Here is a 21,265-nt window from a genome sequence, read left to right on the forward strand (position 1 = left end):
ACAAGATAAAAGTGTTAAAAATTCAAATGAAGAAATGTTTCCTTTTAGCTCACAACTCCAATTTCTTGCTTGCAGGTCAATATATTAGTAATAATAGTAATAATTAGTAGTAATAGTAGAAAAATCACAGCATTAATTGTAAGTTTACTATGTACTAGGATTTATGGTTTCTTTAAACACATTAAATTCTGTTTACAAGCCAGTGACTTCCTAGATTTTTAGTTCTATTTTGCACATTAGGAAACAGACAATATAGTAGTTAAGTTTTCTGCCCATGATTGCATAGCTAGTACTCCAACAAGGTTGGTTTGGCCTCAGAACCAATGAATGCCCTCATCTCCTCTAGAAGCTAAAAAACATGAAGTGAAAATGGTTGTCTCTATAACCTAAAAACGTAGAAGCAACAGTAAGTGGAATATTTTTCTAAATTTTATAACATTAATAATATTAATAATGAATAACATGATACTATTGTTTTAGTTTATTTAAGAGATTCCAAAAGTATACAAAACAGAAAACAAAAAAATTCTGTTCTCCTAAAATCTGGTAAGATCGACTTCTGGCATTTTAGATAACTTGAATTTTCACAAAGATTTGAAGACATATTCTAATGTCCAAGTGTTATGTAATGAATACAGTTAATTTTTAAATTATGATTTTACTCTTTTGAGCAGTTTTAGCTTCGCAGCAAAACTGAAGGGAAGGTGCAGAGATTTCCCATAAACCCGCTGCCCCTACACATGCACATCCTCTCCCCCATTATCAACATCATCCACCAAAATGTTACATTTGTTACAACAGATTAACCTACATTCATACATCATAATCACTCAAAGCCCATAGTTCACTTTAGGGTTCATTCATGGTATTGTACATTCTATGGGTTTGGACAAATGTATGAAGATATATATCCATCATTATGGTATCGTACAGAGTATCTTCACTGCCCTAAAAATCCTCCTTGCTCTGCCTATTCATCTTCCCCTTGACCAACTTCTGGCAACTACTGATCTTTTTACTGTCTCTCTAGTTTTGCCTTTTCCAGAATGTCATATAATTGGAATCATAAGTACATAATCTTTTCAGACTGGCTTCTTTTTCTTGGTGATATGCATTTGAGGTTCTTCCATCTGTTTTTATGGCTTGATAACTCATTTATTTTTAGCCTGCAATAATACTGTATGGCTATACCACAGTTTATTTATCCATTCACTAGGTTGCTTCCACGTTTTGGCAATTATGAATAGAGCTGCTATTAATATCTGTGTGCAGGTTTTTGTGTGCATGTAAATTTCCAATTCTTTTGGGTAAATATCAAGAAGCATGAATGCTGGATTGTACAGTAAGAGGATGCTTAGTATTGTAAGAAACTGACAAACTGTCTTCCAAAGTGGCTGCATCACTTTGCATCCCCAGCAATGAGTGAGGGCTCCTGTCGCTCCACATTCTCACCAGCATTTGCTGTTGTCAGTGTTCTGGATTTTGGCCATTCCAGTGAGTGGAATCCTGTTGTTTTACTTTGCATAACATATAACATGGATCATCTTTTCATGTGCTTACTTTCCATCTGTATATCTTCCTTGGTGAGGTGTCTGCTAAGACTATTGGCTCATTTTTAATCGGGCTGTTTCCTTCTGTTGAGTTTGAGTTCCTTTTATATTTTAAATGAGAGTCCTTTTTGGATTATTTTTTGCAAATATATTCTCCCAGTCTGTGGCTCGACTTCTCATTCTCTTGCCATTGTCTTTCATAGAGCAGAAGTTTTTCATTTTAATGAAGTCCAGCTTATCCATTATTTCTCTCATGGACCATGGCTTTGGTGTTGTATCGAAAAAGTCATCACCAGACCCAAGGTCATCTAGGTTTTCTCCTATGCTATCTTCTAGGAGTTTTATAAGTGTTATGTTTTGCATTTAGGTCTGTGATCCATTTTGAGTTCACTTTCATGAAGGGTGTAGAGTCTGTGTCTAGTTAAACTTTTTTTCGTATGTGTGTGCATATGGATGTCCAGTTGTTCCAGCACCACTTGCTGAAAAGACTATCCTTGCTCCATTGTGTTGCCTTTGCTCCTTTGTCAAAGATCTATTTCTGGGCTCTCCATTTTGTTCCATTTACCTATTTGCCTATTTTGCCAGTACCAAACTGTGTTGACTACTGTAGCTTTATAGTAAGTCTTGTAAGTCTTGAAGTTGGAGAATGTCATCCTTCAATCTTGTTCTTTTCCTTCAATATTGTGTTATCTATTCTGAGTTTTTGCCTCTTCGCATAAACTTTGGGATCAGTTTGTCAATTCTATGAAATAAGTCACTGGCATTCTGAATGGGAAAGCATAGAATCTCTACATCAGTTTGGGAAGAACTAGAATCTTTACAATTTGAGTCTTCCTATCCATGAACATGGACTATTTTTCCATTCATTTACTACTTCTTTGATTTTCTTTTTTTTTTTTTTTTTTGCGGTATGCGGGCCTCTCACTGCTGTGGCCTCTCCCGTTGCGGAGCACAGGCTCCGGACGCGCAGGCCCAGCGGCCATGGCTCACGGGCCCAGCCTTTCCGCGGCACGTGGGATCCTCCCGGACCGGGGCATAAACCCGTGTCCCCTGCACCGGCAGGCGGACTCCCAACCACTGTGCCACCAGGCAAGCCCTGATTTTCTTTATTAGATGTTAATGTAAATGGTACTGTGGCTTTAATTTCAGATTCCACTTTTTCATTGCTGGTATATGGGAATGCAATTGACTTTTCTGTATTAACTTGTATCTTGCAGCTTTGCTAATTACTTACTCATTTCAGGAATTTTTTGGTCAATTCTCCCAAATTTTCTGCATTGATGATCATGTCATCAAAGAACAAAGACAGTTTTATTTTTTCCTTCCCAATCTACGTACTTTTAATTTCCTTTTCTTACTGCATTAGCTACTGTACTACTTCAGTATAATATTGAAAAGAAGTGTAAAGGGCAACATCCTTGTCTTGTACCTGATCTTACTGGGGAAGCTTCTAGTTTCTCACTCTTAAGTAAGTGTGATGTTAGCTGTAGATTTTTTGTAGATGTTCTTATTAAACTGAGCAAGATCCCCTGTAGTCCCAGTTTACTGAAAGTTTTTATAATAATTGGGTGTTGGATTTTGTCAAAAGCTTTTTCTGTGTCTACTGATATACTCATTTGATTTTTCTTTTTTAGACTGTTGATGTGATGGATTGCATTAATTGAGTTTCAGTTGTTGAACCAGACCTGTATACCTAGGATATAAATCCTTGTTGGTTAAAAACAGATAATTTTTAAAATTATTTTTAACCATTTTATTGAAAAATAAAACATAGATACAAAAAACTCACGTGAAACAAAAGTATAGTTTACTGAATTATTATAAAGAGAACACAATTAAAATCATCATTCAGGTTAAGTAACATAACTTTGTCTCCCACCCAAAAACCCTTCTATTTGCCCATCCCAGTCACAGTCCTCTCTCTCCTTCCAAAATAACCACTATCCTGGCATCTATAGTAATCACTTCCTTATATTTCTCTATCGTTTTACCACTCAAGCATGCATTCCTAGACACTGTAGTTCATTCTTGCCCGTTTTAAAAACTTAAATATATCTTCTATGTCTCTTTTAATCCACAGGTTCTCTCTTTATCACTTTATTTACCTTACAGTTTATCTGTTAAAGATACTGGACTGACTGACCTGTAGGGTTGAGTTGCCCACAGGCTGGATTCACTGTTGCACATTTATGGTGGTCAATATATTCTGCTCCTCTCTTTGTTTGCTGAAAATTAGGTGTATACAGAGACTTGATCAGATTTCAGGTTTAAAAATGATTTTTGACTGAGATGCCAAATCAACTCAATGGGGGAAATGAAGTTTGTTTTTGAACAGATTGTGCTTCAATAACTTTAGTATCTATATAGATTTTCAAAATCCTCTATTCCTACTTCACTCCATGTAGAAAAGTCAATTTGAGGTGAATCAAATACCTAAATGTAAAAGTGACACCCATAGAGCTTTGAGAAGAAAACATAGAAGCCTATCATTGTGTTCTTGAGGTAAGCAACTTTTTCTTAGGGAGGACTTAGTAAAGCACAAACCTTTGAAGAAAACAATGTGAAATCAGAGTTTTCCAAAATTAAAATTTTTTCTCCACAAAGGACTCCATTAAGAAAGTATAGAGGCAACCCATAGAAAGGGAAAGAATTTGCAATACTTTTTTTTTTTTTTTTTTTTGTGGTACGTGGGCCTCTCACTGTTGTGGCCTCTCCCGTTGTGGAGCACAGGCTCCGGACGCGCAGGCTCAGTGGCCATGGCTCACGGGCCCAGCTGCTCCGCGGCCATGTGGGATCCTCCCGGACCGGGGCACGAACCCGTGTCCCCTGCATCGGCAGGCGGACTCCCAACCACTGCGCCACCAGGGAAGCCCTGCAATACTTATTTTTGACAAAAAACTTATACCAAGAAAATATAGAGAACACCTACAAAACAAAAATAAGACCTAAAACCCAGTTTTGAAAAGAGCAAAAGCCTTGGACACTTTAGAAAATTAGATAGACAGTGGCCAATGGGCACATGGAAAGATGTTCAACTTTATTACTCATGTCAATGCAAATAAAAAAACGAGAGAGAACAACACACCTGCTAGTATCACTAAAGTTAAAATCTTGAAATACCAAATACTGACTAGGATGGGAAACAACTGGAACTACACTCCCATCTGAATGGCTGACATAGAAGAGACTGACAACATCAAATGTTGAAGAAGCAACTGGAACTCTCACAAGTGGTTGGTGGGAATGTAAAATAACAACGTTTGGGAGTTTCCTACAAAGTTAAACACACATCCAACTTATTACCTAGTGATTCCCCCCCCCAATAATTTAACCAAGAGAAATGAAAACATGTGTCCAAAAAAGACTTGTATGAGATTGTTTTTCACAGTCTCGCTCATGATAATGAAACCTGGGAACAATCCACAAGATGGTCAGTAAGAGAGAGGATTAACAAATTGTGGTATATTCATACAATGGAATAATATTCAATGTTACTGGACAATAATGGGACAGTATTCAGTAAAAAGAAACAAAGCACTAAACCACACAACAATACAAATAAATGTCAAAAGTTTGTTGAGAGAAGGAAGCCAGATACAAAATAATATACAACGTCTGATTGCATTTTTAGAAGTCTAAGAACAAGTTAAATAGATTCGATGGTGATCGAGTTCAGGAAGGAGTTGTTTGGTGGTGGAGAATTTGACTGGAAAGATTCACAAGCGAACTTTATGAGGTGATAGAAATGTTCTATATCTTGTTTACGTGGTGGTTACATGAGTAATTTCAAACCTCAAAGACGTGAAATTAATGATCTATAAGTATTTATCTTATTGTAGGTAAATTATAACTCGATAACAAGTTAATATGGGAAAACAAAAATAAGTCAATCAAGTTGGCTTATTATATGAGTCTGTATAAAACTCCAGGGTATAAGCTGTGATGAAAATCTGAGACAAGAATCATATTTAAAGAGGAAAATTGCATGGAGGCAGCAACCTTATTTTTCTGGTTTACTAATGCCTGCTTTAATAAACATTTGATGAAAGAATGAAAAGAAGAAATGAATATAAGACAGTGATAGTCACTGTGAGGAAGTAAAAAGATACTGCCCCTAACTACTAGAGAACACACCATTTGTAATACAAACTATGAAACAGCGTCATATAAGAAAGAAATGTGATGGCCGTTCAAAAAAGGAAGAAATTATACCCAGTTGGGGGAACCAGTGGTACAGAAGGCCTTAGTAGAAGATAACTTATTTATGGAAATATTTATTAACAATTACTTGTATCATTTATTTTTTATATTCTTTTAAAAATCATTAAAAAATTTGAGCTATTTCCCCCCTAGCACTAACAAAATAGAAGATTCTTGCCCTTTTTTTGGTTTACATTCTTCCTTAATATATACAGGTATTTTTTAAAAGGTTAATGTCATTTCAAGATGTTAGTATCCCAAGGTGACATTCTGACATTTTTATAGTTTTCCTGAATGAAAATAAAAAAGTTAAAGAGGCAACTTAGTAAATGAGACATGGCTTATATAGCATGTGGTAAATAGTTTTCAGGTAAGTGCAACAAAAATGTGAAAAAAATGAAAGTAAAGCAAGCAATGATACATATTTTCCTAATTGTTTTATTTTTTTCACATTTAATATGCGGTTGGTGGGTGACATTATCTGACTACAGTGATGGTGGCATTTTATTCCTATAAAAAGGATACAACTCTTTTTTTAGAGAATCTTAGAAGAATTATACCACAGCAATGCCACAAAGAATTTTAAAATCATGTCTTCTTCCTGTCAACTGGTGAGAAGACCTGTCCCTTGGGGTAGGTTTTGTGCAGGTGTAAAGCATTGGTTTCTTTTTTTTTTTTTTTTAACATCTTTATTGGGGTATAATTGCTTTACAATGGTGTGTTAGTTTCTGCTTTATAACAAAGTGAATCAGTCATACATAAACATATGTTCCCATATGTGTTCCCTCTTGCGTCTCCCTCCCTCCCACCCTCCCTATCCCACCCCTCCAGGCGGTCACAAAGCACCAAGCCAATATCCCTGTGCCATGCGGCTGCTTCCCACTAGCCATCTACCTTACTACGTTTGTTAGTGTGTATATGTCCATGACTCTCTCTCGCCCTGTCACAGCTCACCCTTCCCCTTCCCCATAACCTCAAGTCCGTTCTCTAGGAGGTCTGCGTCTTTATTCCTGCCTTACCCCTAGGTTCTTCATGACATTTTTTTTTTCTTAAATTCCATATATATGTGTTAGCATACGGTATTTGTCTTTTTCTTTCTGACTTACTACACTCTGTATGACAGACTCTAGGTCTATCCACCTCATTACAAATAGCTCAATTTCATTTCTTTATATGGCTGAGTAATATTCCATTGTATATATGTGCCACATCTTCTTTATCCATTCATTCGATGATGGGCACTTAGGTTGTTTCCATCTCCGGGCTATTGTAAATAGAGCTGCAATGAACATTTTGGTACATGACTCTTTTTGAATTTTGGTTTTCTCAGGGTATATGCCCAGTAGTGGGATTGCTGGGTCATATGGTAGTTCTATTTGTAGTTTTTTAAGGAACCTCCATACTGTTCTCCATAGTGGCTGAACCAATTCACATTCCCACCAGCAGTGCAAGAGTGTTCCCTTTTCTCCACACCCTCTCCAGCATTTATTGTTTCTAGATTTTTTGATGATGGCCATTCTGACTGGTGTGAGATGATATCTCATTGTAGTTTTGATTTGCATTTCTCTAATGATTAATGATGTTGAGCATTCTTTCATGTGTTCGTTGGCAGTCTGTATATCTTCTTTGGAGAAATGTCTATTTAGGTCTTCTGCCCATTTTTGGATTGGGTTCTTTGTTTTTTTGTTATTGAGCTGCATGAGCTGCTTGTAAATTTTGGAGATTAATCCTTTGTCAGTTGCTTCATTTGCAAATATTTTCTCCCATTCTGAGGGTTGTCTTTTGGTCTTGTTTATGGTTTCCTTTGCTGTGCAAAAGCTTTGAAGTTTCATTAGGTCCCATTTGTTTATTTTTGTTTTTATTTCCATTTCTCTAGGAGGTGGGTCAGAAAGGATCTTGCTGTGATTTATGTCATAGAGTGTTCTGCCTATGTTTTCCTCTAAGAGTTTGATAGTTTCTGGCCTTACATTTAGGTCTTTAATCCATTTTGAGCTTATTTTTGTGTATGGTGTTAGGGAGTGATCTAATCTCATACTTTTACATGTACCTGTCCAGTTTTCCCAGCACCACTTATTGAAGAGGCTGTCCTTTCTCCACTGTACATTCCTGCCACCTTTATCAAAGATAAGGTGTCCATATGTGCGTGGGTTTATCTCTGGGCTTTCTATCCTGTTCCATTGATCTATCTTTCTGTTTTTGTGCCAGTACCATACCGTCTTGATAACTGTAGCTTTGTAGTATAGTCTGAAGTCAGGGAGCCTGATTCCTCCAGTTCCTTTTTTCGTTCTCAAGATTGCTTTGGCTATTCGGGGTCTTTTGTGTTTCCATACAAATTGCAAAATTTTTTGTTCTAGTTCTGTGAAAAATGCCAGTGGTAGTTTGATAGGGATTGCATTGAATCTGTAGATTGCTTTGGGTAGTAGAGTCATTTTCACAATGTTGATTCTTCCAATCCAAGAACGTGGTATATCTCTCCATCTATTTGTATCATCTTTAATTTCTTTCATTAGTGTCTTATAATTTTCTGCATACAGGTCTTTTGTCTCCTTAGGTAGGTTTATTCCTAGATATTTTATTCTTTTTGTTGCAATGGTAAATGGGAGTGTTTTCTTGATTTCACTTTCAGATTTTTCATCATTAGTATATAGGAATGCCAGAGATTTCTGTGCATTAATTTTGTATCCTGCCACTTTACCAAATTCATTGATTAGCTCTAGTAGTTTTCTGGTAGCATCTTTAGGATTCTCTATGTATAGGATCATGTCATCTTCAAACAGTGACAGCTTTACTTCTTCTTTTCCAACTTGGATTCCTTTTATTTCCTTTTCTTCTCTGATTGCTGTGGCTAAAACTTCCAAAACTATGTTGAATAAGAGTGGTGAGAGTGGGCAACCCTGTCTTGTTCCTGATCTTAGTGGAAATGCTTTCAGTTTTTCACCATTGAGGATGATGTTTGCTGTGGGCTTGTCGTATATGGCCTTTATTATGTTGAGGAAAGTTCCCTCTGTGCCTACTTTCTGCATGGTTTTTATCATAAATGGGTGTTGAATTTTGTCAAAAGCTTTCTCTGCATCTATTGAGATGATCATATGGTTTTTCTCCTTCAATTTGTTAATATGGTTTATCACATTGATAGATTTGCGTATATTGAAGAATCCTTGCATTCCTGGAATAAACCCCACTTGATCATGGTGTATGATCCTTTTAATGTGCTGCTGGATTCTGTTTGCTGGTATTTTGTTGAGGATTTTTGCATCTATGTTCATCAGTGATATTGGCCTGTAGTTTTCTTTTTTTTGTGACATCCTTGTCTGGTTTTGGTATCAAGGTGATGGTGGCCTCGTAGAAGGAGTTTGGGAGTGTTCCTCCCTCTGCTATATTTTGGAAGAGTTTGAGAAGGATAGGAGTTAGCTCTTCTCTAAATGTTTGATAGAATTCACCTGTGAAGCCATCTGGTCCTGGGCTTTTGTTGGAAGATTTTTAATCACAGTTTCAATTTCAGTGCTTGTGATTGGTCTGTTCATATTTTCTATTTCTTCCTGATTCAGTCTTGGCACATTGTGCATTTCTAAGAATTTGTCCATTTCTTCCAGATTGTCCATTTTATTGGCATAGAGTTGCTTGTAGTAATCTCTCATGATCTTTTTTATTTCTGCAGTGTCAGTTGTTACCTCTCCTTTTTCATTTCTAATTCTATTGATTTGAGTCTTCTCCCTTTTTTTCTTGATGAGTCTGGCTAGTGGTTTATCTATTTTGTTTATCTTCTCAAAGAACCAGCTTTTAGTTTTATTGATCTTCGCTATTGTTTCCTTCATTTCTTTTTCATTTATTTCTGATCTGATTTTTATCATTTCTTTCCTTCTGCTAGCTTTGGGGTTTTTTTGTTCTTCTTTCTCTAATTGCTTGAGGTGCAAGGTTAGGTTGTTTATTCGAGATGTTTCCTGCTTCTTAAGGTGGGCTTGTATTGCTATAAACTTCCCCCTTAGAACTGCCTTTGCTGCATCCCATAGGTTTTGGGTCGTTGTGTCTCCATTGTCATTTGTTTCTAGGTATTTTTTAATTTCCTCTTTGATTTCTTCAGTGATCACTTCATTATTAAGTAGTGTATTGTTTAGCCTCCATGTGTTTGTATTTTTCACAGATCTTTTCCTGTAATTGATATGTAGTCTCATGGTGTTGTGGTCAGAAAAGATACTTGATACAATTTCAATTTTCTTAAATTTACCAAGGCTTGATTTGTGACCCAAGATATGATCTATCCTGGAGAATGTTCCATGAGCACTTGAGAAAAATGTGTATTCTGTTGTTTTTGGATGGAATGTCCTATAAATATCAATTAAGTCCATCTTGTTTAATGTATCATTTAAAGCTTGTGTTTCCTTATTTATTTTCATTTTTGATGATCTGTCCATGGGTGAAAGTGGGGTGTTTAAGTCTCCTACTATGAATGTGTTACTGTCGATTTCCCCTTTTATGGCTGTTAGTATTTGCCTTATGTATTGAGGTAAAACATTGGTTTCTAATTCATTTCTGGTAAATATAGGCAAGTCTATCAGGAGGTAACATAAAAATTGAAAATAAATCTCTATAAAATTACTGAATCAACAGGTGCAATTTCCAGAAAGAGTAATCACCATAGCCCAGCTGAGCTGTCATGAGACAAGAGCTGTTTTCAAGAATCTTACTAAAAAATATTCACGACCCAGGCTGCTTTTAATCTGAACTGTACCTTCTGCTCAAGACACCACCCTCAGGAGGAGTCATGCAACATTGAATAGCTTCAGTTGTCTAGGCTGCCCCAAACTAGGCTATGGGGATGACAAGCCATTGCTACCTGGAGCCTTGGAGCTGGCTTGACAGTCTGGGGTTCTGACTAGGACTTCCTGCTCTGGAATAGTGCTGAGGCCCTATTTTCACATGTACATTTCCTAAGCGCATTCATGATAGGGAATTTCAACAAGTTGTCAGTGACTTTAATTTTTCTATAAACTTTATTTTGGGAGCAAGACGGGTCTGTTTTGAAATTGATTTGTGCCATGTACTGTGCTTAGCAAATTCTACTTTTAAGGATATGTGCGTTCATATTTCAGACCCTCCCAGGCTGAGAAAGTTCCCTCAGAGATGGTGGTCTTACGTTGTAAGAAGGCTGGTGTACAGGTGAAAGCTGACAGAAAAGGCTGTCATTTCTGCCAGATCCACGTGTTAGACTTACACAGAGTAAAATAAATTAATTAGAGGTGAGGGGAAGGGTGCGTATCATCAGAGACAAATTCACAGTGACAAGTTTTTCATTATGTGGATTGGTAGAATTTGGATTAGAGAAACTGGGAATGTGGGTCCCAAACATTCCTGAAAAGCAAGCCATGCTCATTTGTGTGTTTCTAGGACCCTTCTCTGGATTTCTTCTCCTGCTTCCAATTATCCTGTTATGAGGGTCACCTTGAAGTGACAGGGATTCATCTCTGTCTAATCCACTAGTTGGGACTCTGGCCACAGCCAGCTTTCCCTACACTGTCCACCGCCCAGACGACTGCTGTGACATTTCCTTTCTCTTCTCTCTCAAAGAAATACTCAGGCAGAAAGTTCATTCTTCTAGAAAGTGCCCCAGGCCCTCAGTTCCAGGATGACTGTAGTTCACAGTTCGGTGACTAGCTCTTTCCCTACGTGGTCCAGGATGGCCTTCCACAGTCTGATTACTCAGAGGAAAAATAAGCCTGGGCAGATACATGGAGCTGTTTCTCTCTTCCTTCCCACTTGTTAGGAGGTAGTTAAAAGCAGATGAAACTTCTCATTAAAGACCTTTACTTTGAGTGCAGCAAGACTTTGTATTTACCCTGCCTGCCAAATGGGTAAAATTCCCAAACCGTGGTGTCATTAAGTGAATCAGTTTGTATAATAAGGAACTTCGTTATACAGAAGACCTGGCACTCTGCCTAGTGCACAGTCAGTGCTCAGTAAACATTTGTTAAATGAATATAAGCAATAGAGTATTGGACCCCTGTTCTCCCGTTGCTCAAGCGCAATGTTGTTCCGAGCTAGTTTATCTTTATTTCTGCTTTCTCTGGTGATCAGGTCGTGCTGTTTTTCGGTGGATTGCTATTAAATTTTGCAAATGTTTGTACCCGCTGTTTCATAGTTAAGAATAACTTCTTAGCTCCAGGGAACTATCCCCATATCCTTCATCGCACGTTTAAAGAGACTGAAGGATTTCTACAGCCGTTGTTAAGCATATTCTGAGTGAGGCAGATTGGAGGGCTGAGCACGCTAAGCTTAAATGACCTTGGCTACATCTGGTCCGTATTTCACAGGAGAACTCTACAGTTCAGAGAGGGTGATCAACTTGTCCAAGGTTGTACGAGAAGCTACGACAGAACTGGGATGAAAACCCAGGTGTGTCGACCTCAATAGGATCTGATGACAGTAGGGTCAGAGAGTATTACGTTACTCAAGTTAGTTCGCATACCTGTTCTGAAATCCTAGAGCTTACATCTCAGTCTGTAAAATATGACGTGTTGTCACTACTTCTACTGCCAGTAATCTTAAGCCACGGTAGTACCTCCTTGGTATCACTGGTTTTTAAAGCTGAAAAATCAAAGTGATGGGGAAAAAAGCATATTTTGGTGGATCTGAAAATAGGCATTCACTTTCCAGAGAATAACTTTCTCCTTTGCCTAACGACGCGTACCTCTGCTAGGGAGATAATGCTTACTCCGGAACACCACAGAAAATAGATACTTTTGCAGAAGCCAAGCGAAAACATATTGGATATCTGATAAAGCTATATGCTATTGAATAGTACTGGCCACGTTTGGGGAGCTAGACATGAAGATGGAACCAAACTGATATGAAAAGTGGGCAGGAGCCCAGTAACCACAAGACAACCATCTCTTCTTTAAACAGAACATACTAATTTTCAATGGAGACCATTCTAGTTTTTCTATAATTTGCATCATTTTAAAATTATTTCCCAGAAGGATTATTTACCAGATGATCAAGGACAACAAAACCTAAATGAGCAGTAATGTGTTGTAATTACAGAGCTCAAAGAATTGAGTGCTTTTATTCTTGACGGGTCAGATTCCCTCACATACCAGGATCTGGTTCACAAAGGCGATGCAGCCCACCGTGTGACTGCACATATGCTAAATATAGACAACCAAGATCTAGATATCTGCCACATATTTTTAAAGGAATTTAAGACATTCTTACATAGAATGTGCTTCAGCTAGATAGCACAATCAGTTATAAACATGTTCTAGATTTTATAACGTAATTCTCAAAAACTTTTTAAATAAATACATTTATTTTTTAAAAAAGATTTGCATGCATGTCAACTCCTCTACCACTGTGCCCCCTCCCCCAGGGCAGGAGGCTTCTCTGTATCCACTGTGCCTGGCCCAGGTGGAAAGTAGGATGTCAGTAAATGTTTTTTAAATGAACAAATCCAAATAGGGCATCCACCAGCGTTGGAAATATCAAAATACAAAATTAAAGGCACCAAAGACAAACGGACAGATGTGAACAATGTGAACACCTTATGTCTACCATTGGCTGCCCGGTCCTCTGCTCCAGACACTTCGTTATCTAAAGGCTAGATGTTCAATGATCTAGGCCATGGCTGTCAGCTTGGTTCTGCATGTGGAATGAAATAGGAGGGGAGAGAGAATACGAAGGCCCAGATAGGAGGGCTGTGGAAGGTTTGGGGACTGAAATGGAAGTCCCAGCCATCCAGGTTACAGGTTTACACAAGAGAGAGCCTGGCTGCCTAGACACCTGAGAAACAGCAACTGTTTAAATGGCAGAGGTGCTCAGTGCTTCTTCAGCCGCATTAGGAGACATCCTCTTCTTTGAGAGCATCCCTGATCATGGGTAACAAACAGAGGGCTTGGGGTGTAACCTGTGCTCTGCTCAACTCTGAGGACATGGGGCTTGTCATTCCGCTGCAGCAGCAGAGGGAAATTAGTGGTGCATTTCAGTAATAAGCAGATTATTATGTCACAGGGGATGTGCAGTGTCTTTGCGTCTTAGAAACAGTATCTTCAGACTCACACTGCAGCCTCTGCTGATGTGCTCACAGCTGTGTAGGGACCTCAGTGGCAGAATACCTGCTGGATATTCAAATTAAGAAGAAAAAGTGTTTAAAAATTTATTTTGAACTTGAGATTCAGGTAGTGCCAGCTGAAATCTTAGTGGTTAGCCATAGTAGCTACATTTGGAAAAAACTAGGTTTAATATATTTAACCTGGTTGGATATTACTAGTAAATTGATACATATTTCAGCAAAAGAAATATTGCAAAGTACATTTGTATAAATGTTTCTAAAAATGCTTTTTGCAACTCTGACAATCCGTGTGTGTTCAGTTGCACACCCCACCTCTACCACAGTGCAAAACAGGCACAGTTACACTTTCAGTTATAAAAGAATAAGTTTTGGGGATCTGATGTACAGCACGGTGATTATAGCTAACAATACTGTATTATGTACTTGCAAGTTACTAAGAGAGTAGATCTTAAATGTTCTTACCGCAAAAAAGAAAGGGTATTTCCATACGAGTTGTAAAATTTTTTGTTCTAATTCTGTGAAGAATGCCAATGGTAGTTTGATGGGGAATGCACTGAATCTGTAGATTGCTGTGGGTAGTATAGTCATTTTCACAATACTGATTCTTCCAATCCAAGAACATGGTATATCTCTCCATCTGTTGTTTATGTCATCTTTGAGATCTTTCATCAGTGTTTTATAGTTTTCTGCATACAGATCTTTTGTCTCCTTAAATAAAAGGTATGTTTATTCCTAGGTATTTTATTCTTTCTGTTGCAATGGTAAATGGAATTGTTTCCTTAATTTCTCTTTCTGATTTTTCATTGTTAGTGTATAGGAATGCCAGACATTTCTGTGCATTAATTTTGTATCCTGCAACCTTAACAAATTCATTGATTAGTTCTACTAGTTTTCTGGTGGCATCTTTAGGATTCTCTATGTATAGTATCATGTCATCTGCAAAGAGTGACAGTTTTAATTCTTCTTTTCCAATTTGTATTCCTTTTATTTCTTTTTCTTCTGATTGCCACGGTTAGGACTTCTAAAACTATGTTGAATAAGAGTGGCGAGGGTGGACATCCTTGTCTTGTTCCTGATGTTAGTGGAAATGCTTTCAGTTTTTCACCATTGAGTATGATGTTTGCTGTGGCTTTGTCATATATGGCCTCTATTATGTTGAGGTAGGTTCCCTCTACGCCCACTTTCTGGGGAGTTTTTATAGTAAATGGGTGTTGAATTTTTTCAAAAGCTTTTTCTGCATCTATTGAGATGATTGTATGGTTTTTCTTCTTCAATTTGTTAATATGGTGTATCACATTGATTGATTTGTGTATGGAAACACAAAAGACCCCAAATAGCCAAAGCAATCTTGAGAAAGAAAAATGGAGCTGGAGGAATCAGGCTCCCTGATTTCAGACTATACTACAAAGCTACAGTAATCAAGACAGTATGGTACTGGCACAAAAACAGAAATATAGATCAGTGGAACAGGATAGAAAGCCCAGAGATAAACCCACGCACATATGGTCACCTATTTTACAACAAAGGAGTCAAGAACATACAATGGAGAAGAGACAGCCTCTTCAATAAGTAGTGCTGGGAAAACTGGACAGCTACATATAAAAGAATGAAATTAGAACACACCCTAACACCATACACAAAAATAAACTCCAAATGGATTAAAGACCTAAATGTGAGAACTCTTAGAGGAAAACATAGGCAGAACACTCTATGACATAAATCACAGCAAGATCCTTTTTGACCCCCTCCTAGAGAAATGGAAATAAAAACAAAAATAAACAAATGGGACCTAATGAAACTTAAAAGTTTTTGTACAGCAAACTATAAACAAGATGGAAAAGAGAACCCTCAGAATGGGAGAAAATATTTTCAAATGAAACAGTGGACAAAGGATTAATCTCCAAAATATACAAACAGCTCATAGAGCTCAATATCAAAAAAACAGTTCAATTAAAAAATGGGCAGAAGTCTTAAATAGACATTTCACTAAAGAAGAAGACATACAGATGGCCAAGAAGCACATGAAAAGCTGCTCAACGTCACTAATTATTAGAGAAATGCAAATCAAAACTACAATGAGGTTTCACCTCACACTGGTCAGAATGGCCAGGGTGTGGTGAAAAAGGAAGCCTCCTGCACTGTTGGTGGGGATGTAAATTGGTACAACCACCATAGAGAACAGTACGGAGGTTCCTTAAAAAATTAAAAATAGAACTGCCATATGACCCAGCAATCCCACTACTGGGCATATACCCTGAGAAAACCATAAATCAACAAGAGACCTGTGCCACAATGTTCACTGCAGCACTATTTACCATAGCCAGGACGTGGAAGCAACCTATGTGTCTATCGACAGATGAATGGATAAAGAAGATGTGGCACGTATATACAATGGAATATTACTCAGCCATAAAAAGAAACTAAATTGAGTTATTTGTAGTCTTATGGACCTAGTCTGTCATACTGAGTGAAGTCAGAGAGAGAAAAACAAACACCGTATGTGAACACATATATATGGAATCTAAAAGGAAAAAAAATACTGATGAACCTAGTGACGGGGCAGGAATAAAGACGTAGATATAGAGAATGGACTTGAGGACACGGGATGGGGGAGGGGGAAGCTGGGGCGAAGTGAGAGTAGCACTGACATATATACACTACTGAATGTAAAATAGTTAGCTAGTGGGAAGCAGCAGCATAGCACAGGGGGATCAGCTCAGTGCTTTGTGATGAGCTAGAGGCGTGGGATAGGGAGGGTGGGACGGAGGCTCAAGAGGGAGGGGATATGGGGACATATGTATGCCTATGACTGATTCACTTTGTTGTACAACAGAAACTAACACAGTATTGTGAAGCAAGTATATTCCAATAAAGATCTTTTTTTTTAAAAAAGGGTAATTATGTAAGATGAGGGTGTTAGCCAATGCTATGGTGATGATCATTTCTCAATATAATGTGTATCAAATCAATACACACACCTTAAACTTTTACAATGTTATATCTTCATTATGTATCTCATATAAAAAATTTAAAAACTAAAATAAATAAAATGAAAACAGGTGTACAGTTAAAATTGATGGTTTATCTTCAGTCATTACAAGATAAGAGATAATAATTTAGTTTCTTAAAACTTTTAATCACATCACACACATACACACACATGCACACACACACACACCTGACCAAATATAATGGTCACACATCCACTGTTTAGAGTGTGTTTTATGAAAACTTAGGGAGCTATACCAATGTAATGTAAGCATTTTTAGAATGGAAAAATTAAAATGGAACAAAAGAAAACTAAAAGATAGGTCCTATAAGATTACATGGTTTACTTATAAAACCAGATTATATATATATAATAAGTATAAATGTATTATAATGTATTATTTGACAAACATTTAATAATTTACATAAATCCTATTGATAAATACTATATAATTACTTGAGTGAATGAAGGGATTCAGAATCAGGAGGGTGAAAGCTGTACTGCCTTAATTTTTCACAACTGTCACATTCACTTGGACTTTTATGATTGTGTTTGTAAACAAAATATATGGGCTTGGGTTTTATTTGGCAGATTTTTTTAAAATAGCAAAACATTATTTACCTTTAAGAACTACATCAAATGTTGCTACTTCCTGTTTTAAGGAGATGTTTAGTGGGCATGCCAACCTGGTTAAAGTGAGGTGAAGTGAGGGACTCTAGTGTATTATAATGAGTCACATTATTTCTAGACTTCAGTTATCCTTAGGAAAACATTTCCGTTATTTCATGAGATAGCCTTCACAGGGAAGCAAAAGCAATTTTTTACACTCCTAATTTACAAATCGGGACATACTACCGAAGTAAATGAGATTGCTATTTCCGATCAAGTAGTCCACCTTCATCACCTGGCAGCGGCTCCGTTACCGACACGGGTACCCTGAGGAGGCATTATGATCACAATGTATACATTCTGACTGCGCATGGCGTGGAATTTTATGCCAACCCCTTTTGCCAGTGTTCCAAATGATCAGCTAGGACCCCTTGGACAGCTTTATTCACTGTTTCAGTGCCAAGTTTAAATGGATCATATGCTCAACATTACTTTAATGTTGGCATTTCTACCTACTCCTTCATTTGCTATTTGCAGAACATTGGAAATTTCCATTCTACTCCTCTGTTCCTCTACACTATGTAAGTGGAACTGAGGCCTCTGATTTCTCATTACAAGGAGCCCATTTGTGCTTGTAAGTTGTGTCCACCCTCCACAGGCCATCATCAGTCATTACTCTGTGTTTCTGAACTATGCGGTTGTTTGGGTGAGTGAGAGAAGGGCCTGGGAGACGTCTACATTCCTGCTGATACTGGCGCATACACTGGTCGTGCGTGGTTCTGCTCCCTTGGTGGTGGTTTGTTTAAATGGCTTTGGGAAGAGAATTCCACGGCACTCGTTTCAATTCAGGAGAGACCCAGATTACCTTCAGTTACTCCGAAACTCGTTAGCATTTTGGAGTGGAGAAAATAGAAGTACAAGACAAAGTACTGATGTTTTGAGATTTGAGGGGTCCAGACAAGGGTCCTCTCCCATTTAACCCATGTCCCTTTAGTGGGGCCAGGAGGGCTGTGCCACGGGAGGATTTCAAGATATCCTAGAGGTGCCTGGTGACGCGGCAGCTTCTTCAGAAACACTCCTTTGGATGCTAAGCATCTGTTAATGCAATAAGTAAACGAGAACCAGGGTATGGATACCCTCAGAAGCAAGTTTAGCTCTGAGGCTGAACGTATTTAAGCTAAAATGCACATGGATTGAAAAGGGAGGTGAATAGAGATTATAATGTTTAAAGGTAAGACTTTAGAGATACTTTGCTCTTTTACTGGGCTGATTTGGGTTTTCCCCCAGAGCCTGTAGGCACCCAGATTCCCTCACCTCTGCTCATGTGGCCGCCTTCTGCAGAAGAGTTTGAGAACAGGTCCTGAATGATACTGGAACCACTTTTCAGCTGGAGGTCAGTGAGTAGCATAGCCCAGGTTCCCACTACCGGCAATGATGGAGGAATGGGCGAAATTTACTTCTTGATTATAAACAACTATAAAAAGTAGACACACTATATAAAACAATTGATTTCGGACAACAGGCAGCACAAGGCTGTGACCCCAGGCAGAAGTAAAACCTGCGAGGCCCCCTGTGCATCTTCGTCTCTGCACATCGATTCCACGGTCTCTCTCACCTCCAGAGGTGGACCAGGGCAAGAACATGAATGGAGGCCCACAGCCGACCTCTCTAAATATTTAAAGGTTATGAATAAAGCTAATACGTTGTCAAAGGAAAGATGCTGTACCTCCCCTATTTTAATATACATCATTACGACAAAAGAAAAGTATATTGATCTTGCTGCTGGTTACAAAGGTATTTTCAGTTTGAGAAAATCAACAAGTCATACGTTATGATCTATGTAGTTTTCTAATTAGGTTGATTCATATGAAATTGCTTTTGGGCTACAAAAATGGTGATCACGCAAATAAAAGTTTAAAGTATTTAAAAAATGGTGATCACATGGTTCAACTTTGTATATATGTGGTTTTTATATGAATAAATGTCTGCAAAGTATCAAAGTTTACAGATTTTAATGATTGAAATCATCCCAAGTATCTTTTAACACAATGTAATGAAATTAGGTATCAATAAGGTAATGAAAATGGGAAAATTTACAAACATGAAGACGCTAATGTACTCTTAAGGAGAGTGGGAATGAGTAACAAGCTTGTTTTTTAAATTATTTATGACCTATTGTGATGTGTTTTTTAAAACAGAAATGGTTAAATGAAACACAACTTGATCTTTCATCCTGGTACAGCTAGCTTCTAAGATACTTTCTTCAGGGAGATGGATGAAGCTTTAGAAAATCTTAGAACACATGAAATTTCCAGATAGCTCTAGATTTAAAAAAATTCTCTAGCCATTGACAGGAAAAGAGGAGCTCACTTGTTCAAAATGTCTATTCTTTCTGTAGTCTCTAGGTGCATTTATTCTCTCTGTAATACCTCCTTTTTTCCCATAGTAATTAAGATGCTTTATTAACTCTGGACCATAATAAAACTGCTATATTATTCTTTCTGATCTCTTATTCATCCTAAGCGACTTCCATATCACAAATGTGAATAACAGACTGCCCAATTCTGGAAAGAACTCTTTTTCTCTAATGAAACCTCTCTCTCCGGTTAGAAAATATGTAATTTTAATTATTTATAACAAAGTTTTCTTTCAAAGGTAAATACCACGTCAAGGCAGTCACTTAGATGAAAAAAGGTCATTTTTACTTTGATAAGTTTGCTTTTGACAGAGGCAATGTCACCATTATAGAAATTTATGTTCCAAACTATTTTATTTGTATAAATTGACAGGATGATTTCAATCACATTTATCTGTAAAGTTCAATTGAAGTGACCATTATTATTAATATATAATCCCATGTATTACCACGTTAAGTGCACTTTTTTTGTTTTGAATGTTTTAATCAAACAAGGACCATTATTACAATAGTAAATTTAAGAACTATATAGGAAACTATCCTAGTGCACTTTTTAGCCTAGCTTCTCCATCTGTAATGGAGTCATTTATTTGTAGAATACAAAAATATCTATTCAGTTACAGTGGTAATGGAGTATTTTTCATAAATTTTACCTATATTGTAGTTTTACTTTCTCTGAATAATCATATGTTTAGGTGATAAGTAAATAATAACATCAATAACATTTATTTCTTATCACACAAAACATTATCTCTGATTAACAGTGATGATAACACTAGAGCTAGTTTATTTCAAGCCAGGGATAATTTTCCCAGTAAAAGTATGACCTGTGAACAGAGGGTGGGTGATGGCTTACATAACCAAGGGTATATTTTCTTCAAGAAATCTAGGCAATGTCACAGGAGAAAATGTCAACAGTCAAGCTTACCCAGTAAGACTATACTCCTCCTTTGGAAAACACATCTTATTTTCATAGCACTAAAGAAAACATTCTCCCATTTAATAGTGCACATTATGTAAGTTAAGGAAAATCTTCTGACATCCTGCTCTGAACATTCTGAAGAGGACAAGCAAATGATCAGTTGGAATTCAGAAACTATTCTCAAAGTATTTTCTCCCGTTAGCTGAAAGTGTTTGCAGGTACAGCAAAGACACAGTGCACACCATAATATTTCCAACAGACGGCCATCTGTCACATGAACAGAGAAATCCATGGAAACCTCACTTGGCTAAATTAATTCAAAAAGATTCATGTACCACAATGTTCACTGCAGCTCTATTTACGATAGCCAGGACATGGAAGCCACCTAAGTGTCCATTGACAGATGAATGGATAAAGAAGATGTGGCACATACATACAATTACTCAGCCATTAAAAGAAACAAAACTGAGTTATTTGTAGTGAGGTGGATGGACCTAGAGTCTGTCAGACAGAGTGA

The 21,265-nt window shown here is 37.4% G+C and overlaps 1 protein-coding gene and 1 long non-coding RNA gene across 2 annotated transcripts in view; one reads left to right on the plus strand and one right to left on the minus strand.

Annotated features, from left to right (window-relative positions):
- The window catches only part of DOK6 (docking protein 6), a 409,710-nt gene that overhangs the window by 28,458 nt on the left and 359,987 nt on the right, over positions 1 to 21,265 (minus strand). The gene's annotated exons all lie outside the window — the stretch shown is intronic.
- LOC307197411 overlaps positions 1 to 21,265 on the plus strand; it is a 50,891-nt gene that overhangs the window by 27,895 nt on the left and 1,731 nt on the right. The gene's annotated exons all lie outside the window — the stretch shown is intronic.

Source organism: Stenella coeruleoalba (assembly GCF_951394435.1).
Source record: "Stenella coeruleoalba genome assembly, chromosome: 14".
NCBI classification, from domain to species: Eukaryota; Metazoa; Chordata; class Mammalia; order Artiodactyla; family Delphinidae; genus Stenella; species Stenella coeruleoalba.